Raw genomic sequence first — 13,582 nt, 5'->3', positions numbered from 1 at the left:
GGTCCAAAAAAGGATGGCGTGGGCAGGGAAAGGGATACAGTTATGGCCATCCAGTTATTGGATACCACCGTCATACATTGACCGGATAACACCTCTGTACAGTGACCGGATAACACTGCCATACCGTGACCGGATAAAAGGGTATAAGAGGGCACAGTACAGGGAATGACTAGGGGCACTGCACATGGTGTGGTAAGAGGGCACAATGCAGGATATAAAGGGGCACAGTACGAGGTGAGGGGCACAGTATGGGGTGGGGGGCACAGTCACATAACCCTGTGACATTAGAAGGTCCTTATGGTGAATGCAGTTCATACGCCACCATAATGAGAGGCAGAGGAGTGAGACAAGGGTGTGATTATGTGGCTAGAGATAAAAAAATGTAACTGTCGGCCAGTACAGGCCCCAAAAATTAGGCAATAGGCATTCACCTGACAGCAAAGAACTTTGGATTCTGTGGCTGGAGGTACATTAGGCGGTCACAGGATTATTATGTAATGGTCGTACAGGCCCCAAAAATTAGGCAGTAGGCATTCACCTGACAGCAAAGAACTTTAGATTCTGTGGCTGGAGGTACATTAGGTGGTCACAGGATAGAAATGTAACTGTCGGGCCAGTACAGGTAAAAAAAATTAGCCAATAGAAATTCACCTGACAGCAAAGAACTTTGGATTCTGTGGCTGGAGGTACATTAGGCGGTCACAGGATAAATATGTAACTGTCGGCCAGTACAGGCCCCAAAAATTAGGCATTCGCCTGACATAAAAGGCCTTTTATTCCGCTGTATATACATAAGGCAAAGACCATTCTTTGTTCTGTGTGGTGGCAGATATGTGTGGACTGGCATGAGGAAATTCAATTACATGTGGTCGTCACAGGTGTTGAATTCCCCCGAGATCCATGCCTCATTCATAAAAAAAAAAAATGAGGTAGTCTACACTGTCGTGAGTTAGGCGAGTGCGCTTATCGGTCACGATATCCCCTGCTGCGCTGAACGTCCTTTCGCACAGGACACTGGACGAGGGGCAAGCCAAGAGTTCCATGGCAAATTGTGCCAGCTCTGGCCACAGGTCAAGCCTGCACACCCAGTAGTCAAGGAGTTCCTCGCTTCTTAGAGCGTCCACATCGGCCGTTAACCTGATGTAGTCGGACACCTGTCGGTCTAGGCGTACACTGAGGCTGGATCCGGAGGGCAGCTGTCGATGGGTTGGCTGCAAGAATTATATCATATCCGAAGTGACCAACACATCTTCAAACCCACCTCTTTGTGCAGGCGCGGTAGGATTGGTACCCGCAACTGTTTCCCTGTGGGTGTAAATTCCTCTGCCAGTGCCCGCAACAGCAGAATGCAGCATCTATCGCAGCAAGGCCTGGAAATACTGAATTCTGACAGCCCTCTGTGATGCTGGTAACATGTCCTCCATTTTGTGTTTGTACCAGGGGTCTAAGTATGTTGCCACCCAGTACTAGTCCTTGACCTTTATGCTTTTTATACGGGGATCCCTCTTCAAACACTTTAGCATGAAGGCCCCTATTTGCACTTAATTTGAAGCGGTGGAGCGCCCTGGCTCCTGCTTATCGCCCAGGAGAATGTCGTCCTCGGTCTCCTCCTCCCAGCCACAGACAACAGCAGGGATCCCCGAAAAGTTTAAAGCCTGTTCTTCTTGCTCCTCCTCCTTCTCCCCCCAGCCACCATCCTCCTCTGACTCCTCTTCAGACTCCTGCTGACTTGTCTCAGATGGAGTAGCCCCCCCCCGGGAATTAATTCAGCTTTGCGACTTCCTCATCTTCCAGCTCCCGCTCCTCGACGGCTTGATCAATGACACAACGCATTGCACGCTCCAGAAAGAAGGCGTAAGGTACGATGTCACTGATGGTGCCCTGGCTGCGACTGACCAGTTTGGTGATCTCATCAAATGTCTGCATGCATGGCGCATGAGCAGCAACTGGCACTGTGAAAATAAACCAAGCTCCCCAGAACCTGTCCTGCCGTACAGTTTGTACAGGTAGTCGTTAACGGAATGTTTCTGCTGGAGCAGCCTATCAAGCATATACAAGGTGGAGTTCAAGCGCGTCGGGCAGTCACAAATCAGACGTCTGACGGGCAAGTGGTGTCGCCGCTGAACGTCAGCAAGGCGAGCCATGGCCATGTAAGATTTTCTAAAATGGCCAGAGATTTTCCTGGCCTGCCGCAAGACGTCCTGAACCCCAGGGTATTTGGCAACGAATCGCTGCACGACTAAGTTCAGGACGTGTGCCATGCACGGCACGTGTGTCATTTTGCCCTGTTTCAGCGCGCTGAGCAGATTGGCACCGTTGTCGCACACCACTTTACCAACTGTCAAATTGAGTGGGGTTAGCCACTGATTGGCCTGTGACTGCAGAGCTGAAAGCAGTGCATGATCGGTGTGGCTCTTGGCTTCCAGGCACAACAGCCGCAGCACAGCATGGCAACATCTCCCCTGGCACGTCGAATAGGTTCTGGGGGGTGCAGCGGAAGAGGCGGTAGCAGTGGAAAAGGAGGAGTCAGCCGAGGAGGAGACGGAGGAGGAGAAGAAGAGGTCGGCCTGCATGCAAGCCTGTCTCTGATCCAAAATGCAACCTCTCCTTACACTGGCAAAACACATAATGTAAAATGGCTGCCAGATCGGGTTCTGTTATAGGGTTGGGGGTGTGTCCATGTGCTCCGACAGTCACACTTGTGACGTTTTGGGATGGCTTGCAACTTCTTTAACAAAAAGTCAGTTTGTCTAAAAATGAAGCTCTGCCCACAAAGCCTCCATCCGATCTTTACTAAATGTATTTAACAGTAATGGTGCAAACCCCCTTAAAAATGGCACAAGTGCCCACCCCACAGACAAAACAGCCACAATCACTCACATATTTGGCACAGTACACTTGACACATTATCCCCCTTATTCCAATTCTGTTTTAGGGCCTCTACACATTTGTCTGCCTATCCGGCTCAATTCTTCTCTGGCAAAACGTCTAAGGCTACTTTCACACTACCGTTCAGAGCGGATCCGTCTGGGGTCTGCCCAGACGGATCCGCTCATATAATGCAGACTTGGGATCCGTTCAGAACGGATCCGTCTGCATTATATTGTAGAAAAAATTCTAAGTCTGAAAGTAGCTTCAGACGGATCCGTCCAGACTTTACATTGAAAGTCAATGGGGGACGGATCCGTTTGAAAATTGAGCCATATAGTGTCAACTTCAAACGGATCCGTCCCCATTGACTTACATTGTAAGACTGGACGGATCCGTTTGCCTCCGCAAGGCCATGCGGACACCCGAACGCTGCAAGCAGCGTTCGTGTGTCCGACTGCTGAGCGGAGCGAAGGCTGAACGCTGCCAGACTGATGCATTCTGAGCTGATCCGCGTCCACTCAGAATGCATTAGGGCAGTACGGATGCGTTCGGGGCCGCTTGTGAGCCCCTTCAAACGGAGCTCACAAGCGGAGCCCCGAACGGTAGTGTGAAAGTAGCCTTAGTGGAACTGAGCCAGAACTTATCCCATAGTATGGGACCATGCACATACATCCGGCGCATCAGTTGTGATGCCAGATGCCAAATTGTGATGGACAGAAAAACGCTGCTTGCAGTGCTTTTCTGTCCGGCGCTATCAGTGTATAGATGCCAGATCTGTGCACTGAAGTGCTGTGCACATATATCAGTTATGTCCAGCTCCTGACCTAAAATACCTGGTTGGACATAATTGATATATGATTTATTAATTTATCACAGTAGTTCAGGCTGGGTGACACCATTTTGGCACAAAATAGTGCATATTAGACTATGTCCCATTCCGTTCAACTACGCTCCCTTGTTGCGGTATGCACAAATTGTTTCTCTAAACCTAGATATTTCACACTGCGCCACAATCTAGGTGCACACGCATTAGTAAATGTAAGAATTAATGTAATCTTTCATTCATGGCTTACACATAGAGTTGAGCGAACACCTGGATGTTCGGGTTCGAGAAGTTCGGCTCCGAACCCGACCCGAACTTCGTCCCGAACCCGAACCCCATTGAAGTCAATGGGGACCCGAACTTTTGGGCACTAAAAAGGCTGTAAAACAGCCCAGGAAAGAGCTAGAGGGCTGCAAAAAGCAGCAACATGTAGGTAAATCCCCTGCAAACAAATGTGGATAGGGAAATGAATTAAAATAAAAATTAAAAAAATAAAAATTAACCAATATCAATTGAACAGAGGTCCCATAGCAGAGAATCTGGCTTCACGTCAGCAGAGAATCGGTCTCTTCATGCCATAGCAAAGAATCTGGCTTCATGTCAGCAGAGAATCAGTCTCTTCATGCCATAGCAGAGAATCTGGCTTCATGTCAGCAGAGAATCTGGCTTCATGTCAGCAGAGAATCAGTCTTCATTTCATAGCAGAGAATCAGGCTTCACGTCACCCACCACTGGAAGAGGCCACTGTCACACATTTAGGCCCTGGCACCCAGACAGAGGAGAGAGGTCCCGTAACAGAGAATCTGGCTTCATGTCAGCACAGAATAAGTCTTCATGTCATAGCAGAGAATCAGGCTTCACGTCACCCACCACTGGAACAGGCCACTGTCACATATTTAGGCCCAGGCACCCAGACAGAGGAGAGAGGTCCCGTAACAGAGAATCTGGCCTTATGTCAGCACAGAATCAGTCTTCATGTCATAGCAGAGAATCAGGCTTCACGTCACCCACCACTGGAAGAGGCCACTGTCACACATTTAGGCCCTGGCACCCAGACAGAGGAGAGAGGTCCCGTAACAGAGAATCTGGCTTCATGTCAGCAGAGAATCAGTCTTCATGTCATAGCAGAGAATCAGGCTTCACGTCACCCACCACTGGAAGAGGCCACTGTCACATATTTAGGCCCAGGCACCCAGACAGAGGAGAGAGGTCCCGTAACAGAGAATCTGGCTTCATGTCAGCACAGAATCAGTCTTCATGTCATAGCAGAGAATCTGGCTTCACGTCACCCACCACTGGAACAGGCCACTGTCACACATTTAGGCCCCAGCACCCAGACAGAGGAGAGGTTCATTCAACTTTGGGTTGCCCCACAATATAATGGTAAAATGAAAATAAAAATAGGATTGAATGAGGAAGTGCCCTGGAGTAGAATAATATATTGTTAAGGGGAGGTAGTTAATATCTAATCTGCACAAGGGATGGACAGGTCCTGTGGGATCCATGCCTGGTTCATTTTTATGAACGTCAGCTTGTCCACATTGGCTGTAGACAGGCGGCTGCGTTTGTCTGTAATGACGCCCCCTGCCGTGCTGAATACACGTTCAGACAAAACGCTGGCCGCCGGGGGCCGAACCATCAGTCAGTACTTGGAGGGGTGTGCACAGGTACTGTTCCACCATGTTAGTGAAATGTTGCCTCCTGCTAACACGTTCCGTATCAGGTGGTGGTGCAGTTAGCTGTGGCGTGGTGACAAAACTTTTCCACATCTCTGCCATGCTAACCCTGCCCTCAGAGGAGCTGGCCGTGACACAGCTGCATTGGCAACCTCTTGCTCCTCCTCTGCCTTCGCCTTGGGCTTCCACTGGTTCCCCTGTGACATTTGGGAATGCTCTCAGTAGCGCGTCTACCAACGTGCGCTTGTACTCGCGCATCTTCCTATCACGCTCCAGTGTAGGAAGTAAGGTGGGCACATTGTCTTTGTACCGGGGATCCAGCAGGGTGGCAACCCAGTAGTCCACACACGTTAAAATGTGGGCAACTCTGCTGTCGTTGCGCAGGCACTGCAGCATGTAGTCGCTCATGTGTGCCAGGCTGCCCAGAGGTAAGGACAAGCTGTCCTCTGTGGGAGGCATATCGTCATCGTCCTGTGTTTCCCCCCAGCCACGCACCAGTGATGGGCCCGAGTTGCTTTGGGTGCCACCCCGCTGTGAACATGCTTCATCCTCCTCCACCTCCTCCTCATCCTCGTCCTCCTCGTCCTCCAAGTAGTGGGCCCTGTCTGGCCACATTTGTACCTGGCCTCTGCTGTTGCAAAAAACCTCCCTCTGAGTCACTTCGAAGAGACTGGCCTGAAAGTGCTAAAAATGACCCCTCTTCCTCCTCTTCCTCCTGGGCCACCTCCTCTTCCATCATCGCCCTAAGTGTTTTCTCAAGGAGACATAGAAGTGGTATTGTAACGCTGATAACGGCGTCATCGCCACTGGCCATGGTGGAGTACTCGAAACAGCGCAACAGGGCACACAGGTCTCGCATGGAGGCCCAGTCATTGGTGGTGAAGTGGGGCTGATCCGCAGTGCGACTGACCCGTGCGTGCTGCAGCTGAAACTCCACTATGGCCTGCTGCTGCTCGCACAGTCTGTCCAGCATGTGCAAGGTGGAGTTCCACCTGGTGGGCACGTCGCATATGAGGCGGTGAGCGGGAAGGCCGAAGTTACGCTGTAGCGCAGACAGGCGAGCAGCGGCAGGGTGTGAACGCCGGAAGCGCGAACAGACGGCCCGCACTTTATGCAGCACCTCTGACATGTCGGGGTAGTTGCGAATGAACTTCTGCACCACCAAATTCAGCACATGCGCCAGGCAAGGGATGTGCGTCAAACCGGCTAGTCCCAGAGCTGCAACGAGATTTCGCCCATTATCGCACACCACCAGGCCGGGCTTGAGGCTCACCGGCAACAACCACTCGTCGGTCTGTTGTTCTATACCCCGCCACAACTCCTGTGCGGTGTGGGGCCTGTCCCCCAAACATATGAGTTTCAGAACGGCCTGCTGACGTTTACCCCGGGCTGTGCTGAAGTTGGTGGTGAAGGTGTGTGGCTGACTGGATGAGCAGGTGGAGGAAGAGGAGGAGGAAGCTGAGTAGGAGGAGGAGGAGAAAGGAGGCAAAGAATGTTGCCCTGCGATCCTTGGCGGCGGAAGGACGTGCGCCAAACAGCTCTCCGCCTGGGGCCCAGCCGCCACTACATTTACCCAGTGTGCAGTTAGGGAGATATAGCATCCCTGGCCGTGCTTACTGGTCCACGTATCTGTGGTTAGGTGGACCTTGCCACAGATGGCGTTGCGCAGTGCACACTTGATTTTATCTGACACTTGGTTGTGCAGGGAAGGAACGGCTCTCTTGGAGAAGTAGTGCCGGCTGGGAACAACATACTGTGGGACAGCAAGTGACATGAGCTGTTTGAAGCTGTGTGTGTCCACCAGCCTAAATGACAGCATTTCATAGGCCAGTAGTTTAGAAATGCTGGCATTCAGGGCCAGGGATCGAGGGGGGCTAGGTGGGAATTTAGGCTTTCTCTCAAATGTTTGTGAGATGGAGAGCTGAACGCTGCCGTGTGACATGGTTGAGATGCTTGGTGACGCAGGTGGAGGTGTTGGTGGTACATCCCATGTTTGCTGAGCGGCAGGTGCCAACGTTCCTCCAGAGGCGGAGGAAGAGGCCGAGGCGGCGGCAGCAGCAGAAGAGGCCGAGGCGGCAGCAGCAGAAGAGGTAGCAGGGGGAGCCTGAGTGACTTCTTTGTTTTTAAGGTGTTTACTCCACTGCAGTTCATGCTTTGCATGCAGGTGCCTGGTCATGCAGGTTGTGCTAAGGTTCAGAACGTTAATGCCTCGCTTCAGGCTCTGATGGCACAGGTTGCAAACCACTCGGGTCTTGTCGTCAGCACATTGTTTAAAGAAGTGCCATGCCAGGGAACTCCTTGAAGCTGCCTTTGGGGTGCTCGGTCCCAGATGGTGGCGGTCAGTAGCAGGCGGAGTCTCTTGGCGGCGGGTGTTCTGATTTTGCCCACTGCTCCCTCTTTTGCTACGCTGTTGGCTCGGTCTCACCACTGCCTCTTCCTCTGAACTGTGAAAGTCAGTGGCACGACCTTCATTCCATGTGGGGTCTAGGACCTCATCGTCCCCTGCATCGTCTTCCACCCAGTCTTGATCCCTGACCTCCTGTTCAGTCTGCACACTGCAGAAAGACGCAGCAGTTGGCACCTGTCTTTCGTCATCATCAGAGACATGCTGAGGTGGTATTCCCATGTCCTCATCATCAGGAAACATAAGTGGTTGTGCGTTAGTGCATTCTATCTCTTCTACCCCTGGGGAAGGGCTAGGTGGATGCCCTTGGGAAACCCTGGCAGCAGAGTCTTCAAACAACATAAGAGACTGCTGCATAACTTGAGGCTCAGACAGTTTCCCTGATATGCATGGGGGTGATGTGACAGACTGATGGGCTTGGTTTTCATGCGCCATCTGTGCGCTTTCTGCAGAAGACTGGGTGGGAGATAATGTGAACGTGCTGGATGCACTGTCGGCCACCCAATTGACTAATGCCTGTACCTGCTCAGGCCTTCCCATCCTTAGAACGGCATTGGGCCCCACCAAATATCCATGTAAATTCTGGCGGCTACTGGGACCTGAGGTAGTTGGTACACTAGGACGTGTGGCTGTGGCAGAACGGCCACGTCCTCTCCCAGCACCAGAGGGTCCACTAACACCACCACGACCATGTCCGCGTCCCTTACTAGTTGTTTTCCTCATTGTTACCGTTCACCACAATAAGAAAAATATTATTCGGGCCAATGTATTGAATTAAAATTCAGGCCTTTTTTTACAGACACCTAACACTGTCTGGCTATCTATTTAGGTACCGTAATACACTAATACAGGCACACAAGTAATGACAGATTTGGTTAAATATAAATGTGAGGCCTATTTTTTACGCGTTGTGTGACAGATATACCTTTAATCACAGAATTAGACTTGTATCTGCACGGTAGCGTGTGTGTAAGTTTTTCAGAATGACACTATCAGCACCTTGAATCTAAGATATCCTTTTTGGGATAGATTTAAAGTAGGCCTGATATAGCAGAAACTACTTATTTATGAGAATGGCAAATTTGGGAATAGTTTTTCAACCCAGAACAAAAACTGTGCTTTTACGGTCACTACAAATAATTTGACCAGCTAAAACAGTACAGATTTGGTTGAATATAAATGTCAGGCCTATTTTTTACGCGCTGTGTGACAGATATACCTTTAATCACAGAATTAGACTTGTATCTGCACGGTAGCGTGTGTGTAAGTTTTTCAGAATGACACTATCAGCACCTTGAATCTAAGATATCCTTTTTGGGATAGATTTAAAGTAGGCCTGATATAACAGAAACTACTAATTTTGAGAATGGCAAATTTGGGAATAGTTTTTCAACCCAGAACAAAAACTGTGCTTTTACGGTCACTACAAATAATTTGACCAGCTAAAACTGTACTGATTTGGAGGAATAGAAATGTCAGGCCTATTTTTTAGGCGCTGGGTGACAGGCTCAACTTGCCCTTGATGTAGTATATGGCCAAAAAATAACCACACTGTTGATGGTTAAATGCACTTGGGTGACACAGGCTCAGCCTGCACCTGATGTAGTATATGGCCAAAAAATATCCACACTGTTGATGGTTAAATGCACTTGGGTGACACAGGCTCAGCCTGCACCTGATGTAGGATATAGCACAAAATAACCACACTATTGATGGTTAAATGCACTTGGTGGTAGCTTGTGCTGGCGCACCACAAGCCACAAAATGGCCGCCGATCACCCCAGAAAAAAGTGATATAAAAACGCTCTGGGCAGCCTAAAAAAAGTGAGCAATTCAATATCAGCACTTCAATGATCCACAGCTGGAGATCGATCAATGAATTAAGTCTTTTGGAGGAGTTAATCTGCCTAATCTCGCCCTAACGTCGCAGCAGCAACCTCTCCCTATGCTTGAATCAGCAGAGTGACGTGCAGCGCTACGTGACCCAAGCTTATATAGAGGCTGGGTCACATGCTGCACTGGCCAATCACAGCCATGCCAATAGTAGGCAAGGCTGTGATGGCCTCTTGGGGCAAGTAGTATGACGCTTGTTGATTGGCTGCTTTGCAGCCTTTCAAAAAGCGCCAAGAAAGCGCCGAAACACCGAACCCAGACTTTTACGAAAATGTTCGGGTCCGTGTCACGGACACCCCAAAATTCGGTACGAACCCGAACTATACAGTTCGGGTTCGCTCATCTCTACTTACACAGTAGCCCACATTTACTAAAGCCTCATTCACACAGTCAGTGTTTTGGTCAGTGATTTCCATAAGTGATTGTGAGCCAAAACCAGGTGCGCCACTAAACACAGAACAGGTGCAGATCTTTGCATTATACCTAATGTCTGTGGAGGCTCCACTCCTGGTTTTGACTCACAATCACTGATGGAAATCACTGACCAAAACACTGACGTGTTAATGAGGCCTATGACTACATGCACACAACAGTGAAAAACAGACGTGTGATAGATGTCCGTTTTAAGAACAATGGTAGTCTATGGAGTTATTCACACTGCAGTTTTTTAGATGACCAGTGAATAACGGACGTCAAAAAATAGAACATGTTCTATATTGTCCACTTTCTTTGACTGACAACCCCCATACAATAGAACAGTTTTTAGCATCTGTTTCTCAGAAAGGCATCAGTAAAAAAAAAGTGTTAAAAAATCTGTTTATAACAGACCTTTTTTTTCACGTGGGCATGTAGCCTAAGGTGAATGCAGCTAGACTGTCGTAAACTCTGCCAAAAGTTGGCACATTTCTGATATAATTTGGCGCATCTAGTTTTAGAAATATTGTAGCTTATCAGGAAAGGAGTGTGGCTTAGTGAGGAAGGGCGTTTGTCCAAAGAAACAACATTTGGTGCCAAATTGCACTACAATTCTGGCGTAAATGCAGTCGAAGTAGTTGGGGTAGCCCCAACGCTATGCTTTGGAAGGGATGGTAAGGAGTGGTGAACTCCAATGCAAAATTCCAAGTCCAAAGAGTCAGTGTTTTCAGTAAACCAGGGTGCTTATTTAATAGAGGCACTCAAGTGCAAAACAATGCAGGAAAGGCATTGAACTGGCTTCTTCAGTCTCCTCCCTGGCAGAAGAAGGTTTTTGTGCCAAGGAAAGGCCTGAACTATTTGTCCCTCTCCCTCTCATAAAGCTGGGTCCCTGTTAAATGGGCCGGTGTTCCAGGGTCTGTGGCTTAGTCACCCAGCTGGCTCCCTGGTCAAAAAGTGACAGCAGGGCAACCCAGAGAGAAGGCAGGGACAGTTCTAAGGTGTCCCTGCCTTCTAGATCGCTGTATACACATGTCACAGATCATGTGACCGCCAGGGCCGGGAGAGTGCAGGTGCTGTCGGGTCTTCTACAGACCTCGATTAGCACTACACTGAGGCTGTACAGCGTTGTATAGTGCTGTACAGACTCTCTGGGGGGTGTATTTCCCCTGTAACTGGGGCTTCTATGTCAGCCCCAGTTACAGGAGAAATCAATAGTGGGGAAAAAAATGTGAAAATGAAATGTCCCCTAAAGGTCTTGTATGACCTTATAGGGGACGCAGAGTGTAAATTAGAAAAAAAAAAAAAAATTGTTAAAATAAAAAAATAAAAAAAGGTTTCACATGTAAAAAAAAAAAAAAAAATCCCCAAGTAAGGAATAAAAAAATAGTTTAAAATCGAAAAAATAAAATAAAATAGATATATTTGGTATTGCCGCGTCCGTGATGGTCGGCTCTATAAACATACAGTATTACATGATCCACCCAGTACGATAAACACCATAAAAAATAAAATAAAAACAGTGTCAGAAAAAGCCACTTTTGTCATCTTACATCATAAAAAGTGCAACACCAAGTGATCAAAAAGGCGTATCTACTAAAAAATGGTACCAATTAAACTGTAACCTCATCCCGCTAAAAATTACCCCTTACATAAGAAAATCGCTAAAAAAAAACAAAAAAACTCATTGGACACATTAAAACATAATTTTTTTGTTTAAAAAATGCTATTATTGTGTTAAAGTGAAATAAATAAAAAAAAGTATACATATTAGGTATCGCCGCGTCCGTAACAACCAACTCTATAAAATTATCACATGATCTAACCCCGTACACCGTAAAAAAAATATATAAAAACTGCCAAAACAGCAATTTTTTGGTTACCTTGCCTCACGAAAAACGTAATATAGAGCAATTAACAATCATATGTACCTCAAAATAGTACCAATAAAACTGTTTCCAAAATCGGGTCACTTTTTGGGAGTTTCTACTGTAAGGGTGCATCAGGGGGGCTTCAAATGGGACATGGCATCTAAAAACCAGTTCAGCAAAATCTGCCTTCCAAAAACCATATGGTGCTCCTTTTCATCTGCACCCTGCCGTGTGCCCTTACATCAGTTTACGACCACATGTGGGGTGTTTCTGTAAACCGCAGAATCAGGGTAATAAATATTGAGTTTTGTTTGGCTGTTAATTGTTAACCCTCGATGTGTTAAAGAAAAAAATGGATTAAAATCGAAAATCTGACAAAAAATTTCCTTTCATTCTTGTGGAACACCTAAAGGGTTAACAAAGTTTGTAAAATCTGTTTTAAGTAACGTGAGGGGTGTAGTTTCTACAATGCGGTCATTTATGCGGGGTATCCATTATGTAAGCCCCACAAAGTGACTTCAGACCTGAACTGGTCCTTAAAAAGTGGGTTTTGGTAATTTTCTAAAAAATTTTAAGAATTGCTTCTAAAATTCTAAGCCTTCTAACGTTCTAAAAAATAAAATGACATTTACAAAATGATGCCAACATAAAGTAGACATATGTAGAATGCTAAATAAAAATATATTTTATGAGGTATCATTTTCTGTTTTAAAAGTAGAGAAATTGAAATTTAGAAAATTGCGAATTGTTCAAAATTTTTGGTAAATTTTGATTTTTTTTTTATAAATAAAGGTGAAATATATTGACTCAAATTTATGACTATCATGAAGTACAATGTGTCACGAGAAAACAATCTCAGAATGGCTTGGATGAATAAAAGCGTTCCAAAGCTATTACCACATAAAGTGACATATGTCAGATTTGCAAAATTAGGCCTGGTCAGGAAGGGGGCAAATGGTCCGGATGTGAAGTGGTATATTTGGCGTTCAGCAGAGCAGTTATATATTCTAACGCCTTTTGTGGCGTGTATTAGTGGCAAAAGTAAAATATATTTGCCGTTTAGCCGTGCAGTTATCTGTTCTAAAGCCCTTTTTTGCATGTATTAGTGGCAAAAGAAAAATATATTTGCCGTTCAGCAGTGCAGTTATATGTTCTAAAGCCTTTTGGGGTGTGTATTAGTGGCAAAAGAAAAATATATTTGCCATTCAGCGATGCAGTTATATGTTCTAAAGCCCTTTTTGTTGTGTAATAGTGGTAAAATGTAAATATATTTGCCGTTCAGCGGTGCAGTTATATGTTCAAAAGACTTTTGTGGCGTATATTAGTGGCAAAAGTAAAATATATTTGCCGTTCAGCGGTGCAGTTATATGTTTTAAAATATATAAACGTTATCTGGTATGAAAAAATGGACCACAGCAGCGGTACCCTTAAAGGGAGTAGGTTCAGTCTCCTAAATAGCAAAATTAACAGAGGGTGCGGGAACCGCGCTCTAAATAAAACAGTTTATGTCAGTTATTTGAGTTGAATCCTATAAAGACGGGAAGATGAAATCTTATCCAGCTATCAGAGGCAATATTCGCAGATACGTATTGTTCATACGAAAAAGTTCACCTCCTGCTGGTCCACAGATCTC

This window comes from Bufo bufo, chromosome 4 (assembly GCF_905171765.1).
Source record: "Bufo bufo chromosome 4, aBufBuf1.1, whole genome shotgun sequence".
Lineage (NCBI taxonomy): Eukaryota > Metazoa > Chordata > Amphibia > Anura > Bufonidae > Bufo > Bufo bufo.
This window is presented reverse-complemented; position numbering follows the sequence as displayed.